At 30.0% G+C, this 18,771-nt stretch overlaps 1 protein-coding gene and 1 pseudogene across 1 annotated transcript in view; both read left to right on the top strand.

Annotated features, from left to right (window-relative positions):
• The window catches only part of KCNH7 (potassium voltage-gated channel subfamily H member 7), a 399,182-nt gene that overhangs the window by 94,699 nt on the left and 285,712 nt on the right, over nucleotides 1-18,771 (top strand). The window lies entirely within an intron of this gene.
• On the top strand, nucleotides 9,817-9,935 carry LOC120597427 (uncharacterized; annotated as a pseudogene).

Here is an 18,771-nt window from a genome sequence, read left to right as displayed (position 1 = left end):
TTCTTTATTGTATGTTTTATTTTTCACATTTGGTCAGTAATTCACTATATTCAATTTTGTGTATAGTATAAGGACAGATACGCTTTTTGTTTTGCCTGTCTTCCTTCCTCCCTCCCACCCTCCCTCCCTTCTATCCTTCCTTCCTTCCTTATTCCCTCCCTCCCTTCCTCATTTCTCTCCTTTCCTTGTTTTGAAAACCAGTTGTTCCAACCAATTTAATGTGGTTTAGAAATTTAATATCTGTATTCATGAATGATATCGGAACCTATTTCCTTCTCTCCTGGCATTACATATTGACCCTCTTTTATTCTATTATCTTTTGTCTTAAAACAAATTTTGTCTGTTATTATTGCTTTTACCATTAGTTCATTTTTCTTTATATATATATATTTATATATAGATATTTATATATATATATATATATATATATATATATATATATATACACACATACACACACACACACACACACACACACACACACATATGGCTGATACATAGTTTTCCATTCATTTACTTTTGATTTTTATATTTTAAGTCATTTATTTGCCTTTTATAAATAGCATATAGATCAACTATACTGTTGTGTAGGTATAAGGTAAGCTTCGTTGTAGTGCTTTTTAAGTAAGCTTATTTCATATACATGTACTATAATTTCTCATGTATTTGGATTAATTCCAACTATCTTATTTTGAGGTGTTTTTCTTGTTTATTTTTATCCACTTTCCTACTTTTTATATGCATGAATCATTTTCTTTAATTCCCTTTAGGGAATAAAATTTCATAACAAAATACCTAGGTATATTTTTAAATATTACTTATAACTTACTGTACTGTTATGAACCTAAGAATTCATGTTTTACACAAAATCTGAAAAACTCTCAACTATAACCATGTTTAATATTAATGCATCACCCATTCTTTATTCTTTCTTTCTAGAAATATTATTAGATATTATTTGGATAGATTTTTTTTAAATTTTGCTTTCATATTTTTCATTTCTTTTCAAACTTTTCTAGTTTCCTAATTCAGCTGTGTCTAATAAGATGTTTAAACAATACTTTAAGTTTCTTATTTTAGGAATTGTAATACAATTAAAATTAACCTTTTATGTTCACATTGTCTTGCTCTTTTCTTATATTTTTAATACATTATAACTAATACATTTAAATCTACTTCTTTTTCATTTAATTGATCTTATTGCTAAAAAAAAATGTGATCATCTGAATAGATGCAGAAAAACATTTAACAAAATAATTTACCCACCAAAGATAAAAACCAACAGAAAACTATCAATAGAATAGTTTTTTTCCTCAAACTTTATGGCTCTAGAAAAAAAAAATTATAAATAGCATTGTACTAAATGATGAAGGCTGATGCTTGCCTCCGGTTGAAAACAAGGTAAGTATACCCACTCTCATTACTTATATTCAACATTGTACTGAGGTATTATCTAGTTCTAAAGTATAGAAAAGAAATAAAAAGTATGAAAATTGGAAAAGAAGAGCTAAGACTGTCTACAAATACAGATGACAAAATTGTTCCTAGAACTAAAAGTGAAATTAGCAAATTGTTGAATATAAGATCAATTTCTGAAAATCAACTGTATTTCTTAATACTAGAAATAAACAATTAAAAAATGAAATGAAATGCATGAAATATTTTGGGCTAAATGTAGCAAAATATGTGCATGAACTGTTCATTGAAAACTACAAAAGATTGAATGATGAAATATTGTTAGTATTCTTCCCAAAGTGAGCTCTAGAGTCTGGGTAATCCCAATAGGCAATTTCAAAGAAATTGAAAAGCTGTTTCTAAGATCTATATAGAAGTGCAAAGGGCTTAAAATAGCCAAAACAACTTTGGGGAAAAAAAATCAGAGGACTTAGAAACTTATTCATCAAGATAGGAAGAAATATTGGTATAGGGAATATATGATAGTCATATAGAGCAATAGAACAGTATGAAGTTGAGAAATAGACCTACATATATACGGTCAATTGATTTTTGACAAATGTGCCAAGGTAATTTAAGAAAGGGAGGAAGGAGAGTCTTTTAAACCAATGGTACTGTAATAGATATCCATTTGAAAATAAAGCAAAACAAATTAGTCTTGAACTTTAATTCACAGTATATAAAAAAAAATCTGATTTAAATTGATCATTGACCAAAATTTATAGGAAATCATGTGACAGAGGTGCGTGAAAACAGTATCATGAAGATATAATAAACAAAATCCAAACTGTGGAAACTATACAGAACAAATGACCCAGTTTTGTTTTGTTTTAATTATAAAAAAAGATTAAAATAGAGGGGGACTAAGTGTATAGATTTACAATTTATAGGTTAAAACTTATAGATAAAAAGAGAAGATATATATCTACTAAATGCAATGAGTGGATTTTATTGTATTTCCATTCAAATTTTTTAAAAAATCAGGAAAATTCATATATTGATTGGACATTTAATAATATTAAGAAATATTGCTAATTTTAAAGCATCATAATAGCATTGTCATTATGTGTGATTTTAAAGAAAATATTATTTTAGAAACAATGTCGAAATATGTGCAGATGAAATGATATGATATCTCAACTGAAAATTCACTATAAAATAATCTGATGTTTGGTTGATATGGAAAAGGATTTAAATGAAACATTATCCAAGAGTTGATAATTATTTGAGTTTTGAATGCATTAGATATTTTCACTCTATTATCTCTAATTGTGAATGTATTTTAAATTTTCCATAATAATAAAAAAAGTTAATAAATGTCCATCTGGAAAAAAAAATCACCTGTACTCTATATACATAGTGTAAAAGAAACTGGATAAGACCTAAAAGTGACTGCAGAAAAAAAAAGAAAGAAAAAGAAAACTTAGCCTTTTTCCTTTTGGAGATCTTCTGCCTGAAAAACCTAAGTGCTTTTAATATAGTGACATGAGATGCAGTAGGATAAGGTAATTAAGCCTCAGTTGCTATCGGGTGCCTTTTGTAAAAATTTAGACTATCAGAGTGTTATATAAACATATTCCGAATGTATCTTCTGGAGTGCTTGTGATTACCCTACGACTAAGGATCTTTTGTTTATAATTATGTTTTTTTTTTTCAAAGAGAAATGTTGCTATAAAGAATATTCATTATAAAATTGTAAGTAAAGATGCTAATAAATACTTTTTTTCTAAATTTAAACATAATTTTGAAAAATGTTAAGGAAGACTTTCATGTCAATGAGATTTCACTAATACTGTATGTTAAGTTATTGCAGTTGGGAGCAATAATCAGTATGAAAGTAAAGTATAGACGTGAATATTACCAATAACAAATTTGTATTTGCATTATCAATGTTGTAACTCAACCTTATTGTGTTATCATAAACACTTGAAACACTCTTCTTCTAATCTAAATACAATAGAATTGAGAAAACTACAGTCATGGCCAAAATTAGGTTTGCAAACTTTCTTTTTCAAATTACAGAAATGTTCATAAGCAAGCTGTTGGCTGATGTGACCTTAGCTTTTCAGAAGACATTCCAAAAATATACCACACTTTCAGTGAGTCATGAAATTAAAAAAAAGTATTTTCCAGGGATGTTGCATGAGATTTAAGAGAAGTAAGCCTTTACTTTGATGAGTCAATTTCATTTTATCTGTTTGACCATAGTCATTTTTAATGCTATCTGATATACACACACATCATGTACATACAGTAGGTTTAAACACTATATTAGCATGTCTAATGAATCAACTATTTTTCTTAGCTAGAAAAATATTTGGCAGAATTTACAATACTTTATCATCACTTATTATTCCAAAGTTGTTGATTTGCTTTATCTTATTTTCTAAGTCCATAATTTAAACTAGATTTATTAGAAAACTTTTCTTTCCAATTATTTTAACTGATATTTATCAAAGACAATATCTTTCAGTAAAACTTGATAAGAATCTGTTTTTGAAATTGTGTAGATTGTTCCTTCATTATGATCATAGTACTCATGATTCTAGTCTCAGAACTAAGATATTAACGTGCTTTTATGTGCTATAAACTTTTTTTAAAAAAGTCCTTCTCTACCCCTCGGTCACAAGATATTCTTCTATATTATCTTTTCACAATTTTACTTTTACTTCTTACACTGAGTTTTTAAAATCTATTGGAGAACCCCTCCTGCATATGTAGTAAGCAGGAATTTTGTTTTTCCCTATAAAGTGAGCTAGTTTTAACAAGACCATCTACTAAACAATCTGTTTTCTCCCCATTGATCTGTGAAGATTCTATTGTAAAATAAGTCCTCATTTATACATGAGTCTGTCTCTGTAGTCTGTTTTTTTTTTTAAATTGATCTATTTGTTTATTTATGTGTTACTATAACACTTTTTATTACTATGGTTTTGGTGTTTTTTTTTACAATCTAATAGAGCAAGACTTCTCGTTCTTTTTCAGAGATAACATAGCTATTCATGGACTTTTATTCTTCTGTGTAAATTTTAAAATATAATTGTCACAACCTTTTAAAAATCCACCTGGACTTTTGGATTGAGATTTAGAATTGCCTTTCATGTATAGATTAATCGGGTTAGAATTTATATTGGTCTTTTATTACAGGTGCCTCAATCAAAAGCATAGATTGTTTCTCCATTTTTTGAAATTTCTGTTATAGAGTTTTAACATTCTCTCTAAATAGTTTTGAGCATCCTTTGTTAAAACTAGTTTCTACATATATTAAAAGATTTTTTTAAACCAATTTTGAGCACCATCTTTTTTTTTTTAATTCATACCTCTAGGAAGAGATATATTATTTTTGTTAAATTTAACTTAATCTAGCAATTTTGCTAACCTATCTTACAAACTCTAATTGTTGATTCTATTTTTTTTACATAATCATGCCATTTACAAATCCTAATTTTAATCACTTTTCAATCTTCTATTTTTTTTTCTTGTGACATTGTCTTGGATTTTTATATGTTAAATAGTAGTAGAATTTTGTTTTGTACTTTTCTTAAATCAAAGTAATAGATTGCCCTTTTTATAATGGTAAAAGGTTTTATTTCCTTTTATACTCATAAATATTGAACTGTGTTAGATCTTATTCTGAGCACTATTATTGGATTCAGTCAGCAAATATTTTATTTAAGGTTTTTACATAGATACTCATGAGTTAACTGACTTATGGTATTCTTCCATTTTACTGTTATTAAGTTTTGCAATTAAGATTACACAGCCTTCATGAAATGAGGCATTGCTTTCACTCATTTCCTGTGTTTTAGTGGAAATAAAGATTAGCACTGAGTTTTATTAACTCCCTTGTATGATCTTGGATTGTAAGAAAGGAAGTCTTTACCATTTCTGTTTTTAATAATGAGTGATCCGTTTAGGTTTTCTATTTCTTCTTGTACCACTTTGTGCATTTTAAATATTTTAACATACAGAACCATTTCTTATAGGTTTTGAAGTTTATTAGAGTTCATATGTTTAGAATACCTGGAAAAATTCTGCTAGGTGTATAATACTTTTTTATAATTTTTTATGAATGTTGTTTGTTTGTATCTACTCTTTGTCATACTTGCCAGAGTTTTGTTTTATTAATATCTTTTAAGAACAGTCATTTGTTTTTATTTTACTGCTTTTTGTTTCAGTAATTTTCACCCTTTTTCTTACAGTGGTCCTTCTTCTTGTTTGGGTTTGCTCTGTTGCTTCTTTACAATTCCTTGATTTGAATACTTAGTTAATTTTAATTTCAATCTATATTTTTTCCTGATAAAGATACTTAAAGCTATATTTAAGTACTGTGCACACTCTCTTCCCACCTGTTTTTAAATACAGTGTTCTATATTTATCTCATAATTTAAACTTCTGTTGTTACTTAAATTACTTATATTTCTATTTATTTGTGTTTGTTATTAAGAGAATTGTTAAAATTTTACACTATACTTGATGATTTGTCTGTTTTTTGTACTGTTATTTATTGCATTATATACTTAAATTTCATACTTAGTTTTATATACATTTATATTTATATATTCTGCTCTATTTCCTTTTCTGTTCATTTCTTTTTGTCCCTTATGTCATTTTGCTTTAAATTCTGCTTTAAATTTGATTTAAATTTGTCAGCTATTAAGATTGCTATTCCAGCTTTATTTTGGTTCATTATTGCCTGGTTTATCTTTTTCTGTTCTTTTATTTTAAACTTTCTATATCATAATGTCTTAAGTGTATCTCTTTTAACCAATATGTTGTTAAATATTTCTTATCCAATCTGAAAATACTTATCTTTTTGTTGATAAATTAAAAATTATTTACATTTATTTTAATAATTCTTATTTCTGCCATGTTTTTATATATTATATTTCCTTCCTTTCATTACCATATCCCTCTTCTTTTCTGTTTTTATGGAGACTGTTCTTAAGACCCATATTGATACTAAGCCTTGTAAACTGTCTGTTTTATCACTATCAATGTTTTCCCCCCAAAAAACACATACTTTAGTATGCTTTAACATCTCTCTGGTCCCTCTCCTCCATAGCCCCTATTTAGACAATGTTTATATTGCCTAGAATTAAAGTTTTGGGAGTTTATTAATATGTTTTTGATATATTATTTCTTTGCTGCTCTCTATTTCAGAAAATAATTAGCTGTATTTACTTCCTCTACTTCCAGTGTCCTCCTATAGTTACTACCTTTCTCATTTGGATACTTATTACAAGAGAGATTTAAAAATTAATTTTATGTAGCAAACTTTTTGAGGCTTTGTAACATGAAAATGTCTTTATTATGCCCTCTCATTTATATGTCCTCTCAATTATTACCACTAATAATTAAATTATTATTTAAATTATTAAATTTCCTTTTAGGATTCATATTATCTGGATATTGGCATTTCCCATCCTGTCTTAGTCCCGTAGCGTTTCTTTTAAATCCATTTCCTTATTATTTCCTTCTGTCTTCTGTTATAGTAATATCTCAATTTGATCTTCTAGCTCACTAATTTATTCTTTGGTTTTCTCTGTCCTACACTTTTCCAGTCTACTTTATTATGCATTTTAACTACCTTATTTTTTTATTCCTAAAATTATTCTTGAATTTTTTTGTAACTTCTTGTTTCTGCCTCATAATTATTTTTCTTATACTATTTGAGTGTATATATATATATATATATACACACATACACACTATGTTTATTTTAAAGTCCTAGTTTATCTTTCCCAATAATTCTGCTTCATTTAGTAATAAAAAATTCATTTATGCAATTATTTTGACCTATGTATTTATGTTCCCTTGATGGTATCAGCTATTATATCAGTAATATGTATTGGTGAAAGGTCAAATGCTGGGCTCCAGAGTTATCATAAAGAAGAATGCTATGGCTAGAAATATATATGTATATATATGATAAAAATGGAAAAAACTTAAAAATTACTGTTTATTTTTTCTATAAAAATTTTAATGTAATTGAGTTCAGTTTTCCTTAGATTTTAATTATGTATAATTAGCTATAAGATAAATTATTCAGTCATCAATTTTCTTTCACTGAAACATTAAATATTGCTATGATTTTGTTTTTAAATAAAGAAAACTAAGTACTTAATCATTTGAAAATTCTTAATTATTCCTCTTTGTAATACTTGGAATTTAACTTCCATAAATGATACTGTGGTCCTTTTAGTATCTTTGGATTTAGTGTGAAATGTTTTCTCAGAGCATTTGAGTGCAAAATAATTAAAGCATATTAATTACATGTTATAAAATTTAGCCAGGAAGAAAGAATTGCTAAGGTAACTAAAAGGCTAATCCGAGCATAACTGGGCATGATTTTATTCTGTTTTTCTCACTTTCTCTACTGGATTGTGAGATCAAGTTCTACAGAACTATAAAAGTAGATTATTATTTTTTACACATAAATCAAACATATTGTAATTCAAACATCAAAGTAAGTGTTATTCCATCCAATTTAGTGACTCAGGGGATCAATATCATGGTTCCTGTTATGCTATGACATTCAAAATGAGTCTCGCAATCCAATTTCGGAATTTCTTCCAGAGAGCCTTTTTATGAGCAATAAATGAAAAAGAGAGTCTCATTATGTTCTAGTCACATCACTTTTGATGAAAATTCTTAAGGTTTGCTTTTTCGTATCATTTTCCTCCTTGGTGGGCTTTAAATGACTTATGGCTATTTCTAAGGCCAAGTGCACTCTCAGTAGATAAAAATATTCATTACTGAGTATATTAAAGTTAAATTTTCACAATCTTTGAAGGTATGACTAAGACTTGTTGCAAGAAACATATTTGAATAATGGTAAAGTCATTGGAGTAAGTGCACTGCCTGCCATGGAGTAGATTTTGAGATTAAAGCATTACTTATAATTGTATAAGTAGTGCTTCAACAAGTTGCAGAGCTTCATAGGCACATAGTAGATAAGATTAATTGTGGCATGGGTCTTAAAAGCAGATATTGGTGTCTAGAGTGTCTAGAGCTTCTAGATGTCAGCTAAGAAATTTTATTTTTTAGGGATCATTTTTATAATTATTGTCCTTTTCAAGTACTGCTGAATTTATTTTCCATAAGCAGCTAATATCTCATTCATCTATTCATTCAAGTGCTGGAAATATAGCAATGAACAAAACAATCACTTTTAGTGGTAGAAACTGACAACGAATACCCAATTGACTAATACAAAGCTAGGTAGTGAGAAGAGGTATGAAAAAATATTAAGCCAATAAGGGCGTGTTGGGGGACACCTTAAGTCGTGATCAAAAAGGCCTCTTTGAAAGGTTGGCAAATGATCACATAACAATGCACATAGTTGGAATGTTTTTCTACCAGAGGGAACATGTACAAAGGTCCTAAGTACTTTGAGGAATAACAAGGTGCCAGTGAGACTGAGCAGGAGCCGCTAATAAGAGAGGTGGACCTTTCCTCAGAATGTTGTATAGGAAAACATGTAATGTCCTGGTGCTTTGTATTAGCTTCATCAGTTATTATCTGTGTGCAATTTACTCACCTCTTCATGTTTTGGATCCCCAACTGCCAAATAAGAATAACTGCAGCACTATCTCATAGGTGTAGCCGTTAAAGAAGAGAATATATGTACAGTACTTGGCATAATGCTATCAGCAATAAAGTATTAGATGAAGGAAGTGAGAGCAAAGACATGAAGTTGTGTCTTTCTAAAAAAGAAAGAGTTAAATATCTGTTCACAAATTAAGAGTGGAAACCTTTTTTAAAAAAAAGTTAATTTTCTGGCTCTAGCTAATGATTAGGAGTTTCCATGTAGTTATTTTTTCAACATCTCCTTGTAAGCTGCCATTTATTTAGATGTAAATATACCTCCTTTAAAGCAGAACTTCTCGAGATCTTTATAAAAATACAACTTAACTTTTTATGCCTTTTTTTCATAATCCCAAAAGCATTACATTTGTTAAAGGATTTTTTTAAGTACAGATATATAAATATAGGAAAATAATATACATTATGGCTGTAATTAGAGGCTATTTTTCCATGTGATTAGTAAGTCATGTAAATATTAATAAATTGAATCACTTTCAATAATTCAATATTGCAGTAAATTTTGACCATGTTTCATGACTTCATTTTTACTTTGAATTTTCTAATTCATCAAAATTTCATTTTGCTGTATGAAATAATGGGGACTTTAATTTGTCTCTCAAAAGCAACATGTATGTCATTACTAAATTGAAGTACAATCTTTCTCAAATACTAATTGGAAGAAAAATTGTGTATGTTTTTGGACTTTCATTCTATTTCCTTCAACTATCTGTTTCTGAGCCAGTATGACATTATTTTAATAATTTTACATTTATCTAAGGCCATGCCACCCTGAACATGCCTGATCTCGTCTGATCTTGGAAGCTAAGCAGGATCGGGCCTGGTTAGTACATGGATAGGAGACCACCTAGAAATACCAGGTGCTGTAGGCATTAAGAAAATAACAATAATAATAATTTTACATTAAAATTAAATAAATACATATCATGTATAAAAATATATAAATGTTAAATATCTTATATGAATGTTTAGTATTCATTAGTTTTTTAACAAATTTTTCTTGTGCACTCTTGTTTTATTACACCTCCAGATAAAGTTTATATTATTTTATCAAGCTAAAAAAGTATTGGGAGTTTAATTGGAATTGTGTTAAATTTATAGTTGAATTTTGGAAATTTGATATTTTTACATTATAATTCTTTTAGCTTGGAATATTCATGTCTCTCTGCCTCTGTATGTGTGTGTGTTTGTGTGTTCTTTTTACCAAAACTCAAATTTAAAGAGAATTCTTTATTCTTTACCTTTCTTCCTTCATTTCAACATCATTAGCTGTTAGGGAAATGCAGTTTAAAACTACAATTAGTCACTATACCTATATCAGAAAGACTAATAAAAACAAACTAACAAAAATGTAACACCATGAAATGTTAATAAGAATTTCATCAAGAAACTGGATCATACATACATTGCTGGTGTGAATAAAATGGTATAGCGACTGGAAAACGGTTTGCTAGTTTCTTTTAAAAACTAAACGTGAGACTACCATATAAGCCAGGAATTGAATTCCTGGGCATTTTTTTTCCAGAGAAATAAAAACATGTTCACACAAAAACCTGTACATACAAGAATTTTATAGAAGTTTTATCCATTATAGCTAAACACTGGAAACAACTCAGTTGTCTGTCAAAAGATAAATGGAGAAACAGATTGAAGTTTGTCTATAAGATGTAATACTACCCAGCAATAAAAAGGAATTAACTGTTTATTGATACATGCAACAATTTGGATAAAGCTTCAGAAAATTTAGTTGAGTAAAAAAGTCAGTCCCAAAAGGTTACACACCACTTGATTCCATTTATATAACATTTCTGAAATGACGAAATTATAGAAGTAGAAAACATATTAGTCTCTGTAGGATTAATGATGGGGTATGGGTAGGAATAAGTAAAAGAGGCTTAAAAGGACAACATGAAAGATTCTCTGGTGATAGAAATGTTCTGTGCTTTTCATATCACTGTCAATATCCTGTTTGTGTTGATGCACTATGGTTTGCAAGTTGTTAACTTTGGGGGAAATTAGGTAAAGGCTATTATTTTTTACAACTGCATTTGACACTACAATGATCTCAAAATAACAAATTTAATTAAAAGTAAAACTAAATACATGAGTAGGGACTTTTAAAATGTATTCTTAGAATTAATTTTGATTTAAATTATGTTAAATTTATAAATGAATTCAGTAACTGACATTTTGTAATATAAATCTTTTCATCTAGAACCCTCTCTCTCTCTCTATCCGTCTGTCTCCTCTCTCTGTGTTCCTTTAACGAATGTTAGCAATTTTTAAAACAAATTTAAAGCAATTTCATTATTTGTCAACTTTTTTTCTTCTGTGCTTATCCTAAAAGTTTCAAAGTAGAATATTGACCTAGATAAAATAGGTCTAAAACAGCTGGATTTCAACATGTAAAGTCTCTTTTTTTCTATATTATCTCATTTAGTGTCAAAAATGAATCTTCTTGAAGTTCTGATTGGCCATGGCCTTACTGAAACAAGGTTTTGGTAGTCCGTAGCTACTGGTGAGTATACAAAGTAAACCTCAGCCAAAAGTCAGTGGCCCATTTGAAGTCCAATCAAGTGATTGGTATTTATTCTATTAAAAAATGTATTTTTTCTCAAAAATAAAAAGAAACCCACTGAATTGGGTTTCAGATTTGTGTGTGTTCTGTGACTTTTTAACAGGTGACATATTTTCTGAGTCCAGTTTTCTTGTCTCTATAATGGAAGATAATTTCTATGTATTCTTTTATTTCTAGTTTTCCTAACTTGCTGGATGTTTTACATTTCTGTAGTCCTGTAATAAAACTCTAACCAGCTAATATAGTACTGTAACTATGTGTTACATTTAAGTATCTTTCAAAAAAAATTATTGAATTTATTGGGGTGATATTGGTTAATAAGATTTTCTGTTTCAAGTGTACAATTCTACAATACATCATTTGTATATTGCGTTGTGTGTTGACCACCCATAGTCATATATTTGACTTAAAATATCTTAAATTATTAGGGCTTCTCAATAAGTGAAGAAATTATTGACTATTAAATCTTTACAACAGCTCTTTGACATTCTAATATCCAGGCCATTTTATGCTGTACCTTTATATAGAAGAAGGGGCACAGCTTTAGACATGGAGTTATAAAACTATTTCTAACTTCGTATTCAAAGTGAATTCACATTAGCACTTGATATACATTATATTCACTAAAAGTAATCTCAGTTGTTTTAGATAATTTTCTGTACCCAAGACCACTTAGACATCTATTATCAGTTCTATGGTGAGAGGCAGTATTCAGTCTAAAAAGGTAAATAAGTAAACCTTGTTCAATGCTATTTGTAGACTTTGATTCTTTATACAATGCAATTTGCAAAAAGCATTTACCTAAAACAATATTTGAGATAACATTTTATAATATATCCCTTTTGGGCATAGATGATACAATAGAACTAATTATAAAATTTAAATTTCTGCAATCTAAGCAGAATCTATTCGAAAGACCAAAAGGTTTGAATAAGATCTCATTTTACAATATTTAAGATTAAGATTCATTTCTGAGTCTTTTAACACATTCTCCTTTACTCTAGGGGAATAATTGAATTAAGTTATTTCTTATACTAGAGTATGAATAGATAAATAAATCTATACATTTTGCTTTGAAAAATACTTGTAAATTTGTTAAATGCAAACATAGATCTTTATTTAAGGAATAATCTTAGATCTCTTAAATTGCCTCATTATGCATTCTTCTAAATAGTCAGCATGCTTGTCTCTTGCATCTTGTTAGTTTCTGCGTTTCTTTGAATTCAATTAAAGAACCAAAGTCCTGAGTGTAGCTGTACAGTTACTAACTGCATGATGTGGAGTGTCTTTTCACATATTTATTTGCCATCTGTATATCTTCTTTGGGGAGATGTTTGGTAAAGCCTTTGGCCCATTTTTTAACTGAGTTATTTTTTTTTTTCTGGGAAATTCAGAAATTTATGTTCTAAAAGAATTCTTCTCAGAAATTCATCTGGATTTCAAAATTTTAGAATTTTCACAAATCCTACTCAGAACCTGGCTAAATTTTATTCTTTATAAAACAGATAAAAGTATCTACTCTGTTACCTCAGTTATGTGTTGCCACTGTAATGTTACTTAATAAACAGCCATAGAATTTAATTTGCATATAATTATAAACATTTATTTAGCTCACAAATAAGCAAGGGTCAGCTGATCTTGAATGGTTTACTCATGTGTCTGAGATCAACTATGCATTCGCAAGGTGATTCTGCTGATCTTGGCCTTGCCTTCTCACCTTTTTTGGTTGCCTGGCTGTTGACTGATCTTGATGGCCTTGAGTGGGCTCAGTTCTGCTCAGCGTGTTTTAAGAACTTTATATTTTTGAGTGGTTTTAGGTTCACAGCAAAATTAAGAGGATGGTACAGAGATTTTTCATATACCTCCTACCCCACCCCATGCCTAGCCTCCTCTATTATCAATATTACCAGAACAGCACACTTTTACCAAAGATAAACCTACATAGACACATCATAACCACTCAAAGACCATAGTTTACCTAAGAGTTCACTCTTAATGTTGTGCATTCTATGAATTGGACAAATGTGTAATAACATATATCCATTATTATATACAGAGTATTTTCACTGCCCTAAAAGTCCTCTATACTCTGCCTATTCATTCCTATAACCCCACCCTCGGGAACCACTGATACTTTTACTATCTCCATAGTTTTACATTTTTCTAGAATGTCATATAGTTAGAATCAGACAGTATGTAGCTCTTAGTTTGGCTTATAAGTAATATGCATTTAGGGTTACTCCATGTCTTTTTATGGCTTCATAGCTCATTTGTTTTTAGCACTGAATAATATTCCATTGTATGGATACACAACAGTTTATTTATACATTCACCTACTGAAGGGTATCTTGGTTGCTTCCAAGTTTTGGCAATTATTAATAAAGCTGCTATTAACATCTGTATGCAGGTTTTTGAGTAAATATATATTTTCAGTTCTTTTGGGTAAATACCAAGAAATATGATTGCAGGATCATATGGTAAGACTGTTTAGTTTTCTAAGAAACTGACAACTGTCTTTCAGGGCAACTGCCATTTTTCATTCCGAGCAGCAATGATTGAGTATTCCTGTTTGGTGCTGTCAGCATTTGGTGGTGTCAGTATTCCAGTTTTTGCCCGTTTTAATAGATGTAAAGTAGTACTTCATTGTTGTTTTAATTTGTATTTCCCTGATAACAAATGATGTGGAGTATCTGTTCACATACTTATTTGCCATCTGTATATGCTCTTTGGTGAGGTGTCTGTTAAAGCCTTTGTCCGATTTTTTAGACTATTTTTTAGGTTATTTGTTTTCTTATTGTTGAATTTTTAAGAGTTTTTTCTATATGTAAGATAACAGATCTTTATTAGGTATGTCTTTTGCAAAATTTTTTTTTCCCAGTCTATTGCTTATCTTTTCGTTCTCTTGACATGCCTTTTACAGAACAAAACCTTTTCATTTTAATGAACTGCACCTTATCATTGACTTCTTTCACAAATAGTACTTGGATCTAAAAAGTCATTGCCATACCAAGGTCATCTGTGTTTTCTTCTCTATTATCTTTTAGGAGTGTTATAGTTTTGCATTTTATATTTAGATTTGTGATCCAGTTCGTTTTAATTTTTGTAAATGATATAAAATGTGCCTAGATTCATTTTCTTTGCATGCGAATGTCTAGTTGTTTCAGCACCATTTGTCTTTGTTCCATTGCATTGTCTTTATTTTTATGTCAAAGATTATTTGACTATATGTATGTGGGTCTATTTCTGGCCTCTTTATTCTGTCGCATTAATCTATTTGTCTATTCTTTCACCAATTCCACACTTTTTGAATTACTATAGCTTTATGTAAGTCCTGAAGTCAAGTAGTGTCAGTCCTCCAACTTTTTTCTTCTTCTTCAATAATGTTTTGGCTATTTGGAGTCTTTTTCAACTCCATATAAACTTTAGAATCAGTTTGTCAATGTCTACAAAATAACTTGTTGGATTTTTGATTGGGACTTTATTTAATCTATAGATCAAGTTTGAGAGAACTGACATCTTGATGATATTAAGTCTTTCTAACCATGATCATGGAATACCTCCCTATCTATTAAGTCCTTTGATTTCATTTATCACCTCTTTATTTTTTATCTTTTAGCAGGCTATCTCCAGTATGTTCTCATGATAATACTGAAGGATAAGCACTAAGTGGAAATATTTAACCATTTTTCAAGTTTCTGCTTGTGTCACATTGCAAACATACCATTGGCCAAAGCAAACAACATGTCTGAACTCAGAATAGGGGGCAGTGGAATATACTTTAAACTTACTGTAAGGAACTCCAAAGTTATGGCAGTGGTCATACACACAGGGAGAGATGAAGAACCAGTGCCATATGTGATTAATCTGCCACACCAATTTAATATATAAGGTTGTCATAAAGACAAAATAATGTGCTTGAAAATCTTTAGTAAATTATGTTTTGCAATTCTGTTATTACAGGCATTCTCATTATTATCATGACATTTATAATAAAGTTGTCTTGACTGATATAACTTTAGAACAAGAGTCAGTAAACTTTGGCTCACGGGCCACATTTGTCCTATGGCCTTTTTTTTTTTTTTTTAAGCCAGTTTATTTTTTTTTCATACTATCTATATAATTTTTTTAACATTTTATTTTTAATTTTTCCCTTCTCCCCTCCCTTCTGGTAATCACTAGTCCATTGCCCATGTCCATGAGTCTCTGCTTGTTTGTCCTGTTCATTCACTGTTTTTAGGTTTATAGCCCATATATGTGATATCATATGATTTTCAACCTTTTCTAGCTTATTTCGCTTAGTATGATTATTTCAAGGTCCATCCATCTTGTTGCAAATGGCAGTATTTCATCTCTTCTTATGGCTGAGTAATATTCCATTGTATATATGTACCACAGCTTCTTTAGCCAATCATCTATTGTAGGACACATCAGTCACTTCCATGTCCTGGCCACTATGAATAATGCTGCTATGAACATCGGTGTGCAAATATCTTTTCGAATATGAGTTTTCAAGTCTTTTGGGTAAATATCCAGTAAAGGAATTGCTGGATCATATGGTAGGTCAATTCTAAGTTTTTTGAGGAACTTCCATACTGTTTTCCATAGTGGCCGTACCAATTCTATTGCCTGTTTTTATACAACCCATGGGGTTAAGTATAGATTTACATTTTTAAATGACTAAGAAAAATAAAATTTTAAGAATAATATTTTGTATCATGTTAAAATTATATGAAATTCAAATTTCAGTGTTGATAAAGAAAGTTTTGTTGGAATGCAGCCACTCTCACTAATTTACATATTGTATATATCTGCTTTTGCACTACAATGACAGAGTTGATCACTTACAACAGAAACCATATAGACCACAGCAGCTAAAATATTTATTATCTGACTCCTTGCAGAAAAAGTTTGCTGACCCCCTTTTGTAGAATATTTACATGGATCTTAGTTTCTTAAACAGACATTTCTGAAGAAATCTAGCGTGATTATGTGGGTCACTTTTCTAAGATCCTTCAGTGAATATTTGGAAGTGTCAGGAGTAATATTATATGATTTTTGACTAGTAGTACTGATAATGTACCTGGTTTGTTAGCTAACTCTTACTTTATTCTCTTCCCTCACTGCTCTTTTGCTTTATTTAGTCTTTCAACTTCATGCTATCTGGCTATCCCTCTGCCGTGTCCTTGTAGCTCGGGTTTGGACAATTAACTGATGTGAGTCTCAGCAACCAGTTGTTTTCTTCACAGTTCATTTCAAGGAGAAGTCTAGTTCTGGAAACATCCACCAATGCTTCCATCTATCAGAGGCAGTAAGAACTATAACCACCCACACCCCACCAGCTGGAGCCTGCTGGCTCTGACCTAACATGTTAGGCTCTACCTAGACAGAAACCCTTAGAAATAAGTAGATATGGTAAAAGGAATAGCCTTGTGCAGAACTCAGATATTCTGACTCGAAATATCAAAAAAGTATTATATCATCCTATAGATATGGTTCATTAAATGTTTCACTCACATCTACATTTTCCACTTCATCCTTATTTAAGAAATTAAATGTTTTGTTAAATAATTACATATCAGAATTAAAAACGTACATTCAAGAATAGCATTACGCTTGTATATACTGTTTTTCTATTTTTAAAAATTTTAACTTATCTATATATTTGATTTTATAGTCACTAAACTAGCATGAGTAATTTTATGTAATTCCGCTTTTATCTTAACACTGGATTATAAAGTTTCTTTCTAACTCACCTCTATTTTTTACTTTGGAATTAATTCATTCTCAGTGCTAACATAAAGTTCTAGGTGTTCTCTGCATTTTGGGATCAAAATACCATCAATTTTGCCCAGAGCTACTAGCCACAAAGCATGTCCTCCACCTATTAGAAATTTTTCTGGCTCAGACAGCAGTTTTTTTCTTAGCACTCCGTCTCTGCATTTGCCTTCCTGGTCACTTTCTCTCAAATGGTGAAACAAGAAATTTCTATCTTATTCCTTCTCTTGACAATGAATGCATTATCTTTGACTGCTTTTTCCAATCATAAGGAATTGCATTTTAACATCTTGAATCAGTTATTCATACTCTATACACATCTTTCCTCCCACATTCTGAAAAAAAGAGATTACAGCCAGGTAGCTACATCTTGCAACAACAGCATTAAACTGGCATTTCAAAATCAAATATGAATGATTACTTTTCTCCTTTATTTTAAATAAAGTAGGAAATATCTTCCTTCTGGCTAGTAAAGTTCAGCAAACTGCTCTGATAAGTGATTCTTGAAATGTGAAATCTGAAGTTAACTTCTAATAGTTTTTAAATGATCATTTAAATAATACATATTGAAAACTGGCTGGTTGGTAGAAGAGCAGTATTTGTGTACCACAAAATACCAATATAGATGTTTTAGAAAGTGTAAATTAACCTATTTCAAGAACATTTTAAGAAGGATTTGTTCATTTAATCTTTCATTCTCCTTTCAATCTTTCATTCTCCTTTGCTTGAAAATCAATGATAGTTTCTATTTCAAATTCTTATTATTTTAAACTATTCTGAGTGTAGAGAGTAATTTTATCTCAACCACTCTTTCCTCATGCAGCAGAAAGTTCCTTGTTGATGAAAAGCAAGAGGAGAGAGTAGTGGAGCGTACTGCAGAGGACCCTTGTAGAGCCCTTGGCCAGTGCCGGAGAACTCCTTTACCGAGTGGGTAGAGGTGGGATTTGGAGACTGCTAATGGAGTAAAATCGGAAACATTCTCACAAAGAACACCAACACGTGTGCTTAGAACTGGAGGAAAGGGCATGCAGCGCAGAAGCACTTTTCTGTGATTCTCAAAATCTTTTATTCGGTTGGCATTGAAATTTTTCATTGTTTTTTTTTAATTCTAAAAATGCCAAGAAAAAAGGCTAAAAATATGACGGGAAAAATCTTGACAGAGTAAAAAAATTATCCAATTAAAATGTAAAATAAAATTTCTTGTACAGAAGAGCAAAGCACACTTTGATCAAAGTAATCAGGTTCTGTTGCAAAGTTTTGAGGAGAAAATGCAACATCCTAAATGCACAACAATGAAAAAGGGACAAAGACAGACAGGCCCAAAGGATGATAAAACTGCTCTCCTTTTGTCTTCT

This window comes from Pteropus medius, unplaced genomic scaffold, assembly GCF_902729225.1.
Source record: "Pteropus medius unplaced genomic scaffold, Ma_sr-lr_union100, whole genome shotgun sequence".
Lineage (NCBI taxonomy): Eukaryota > Metazoa > Chordata > Mammalia > Chiroptera > Pteropodidae > Pteropus > Pteropus medius.
This window is presented reverse-complemented; position numbering and strand designations above follow the sequence as displayed.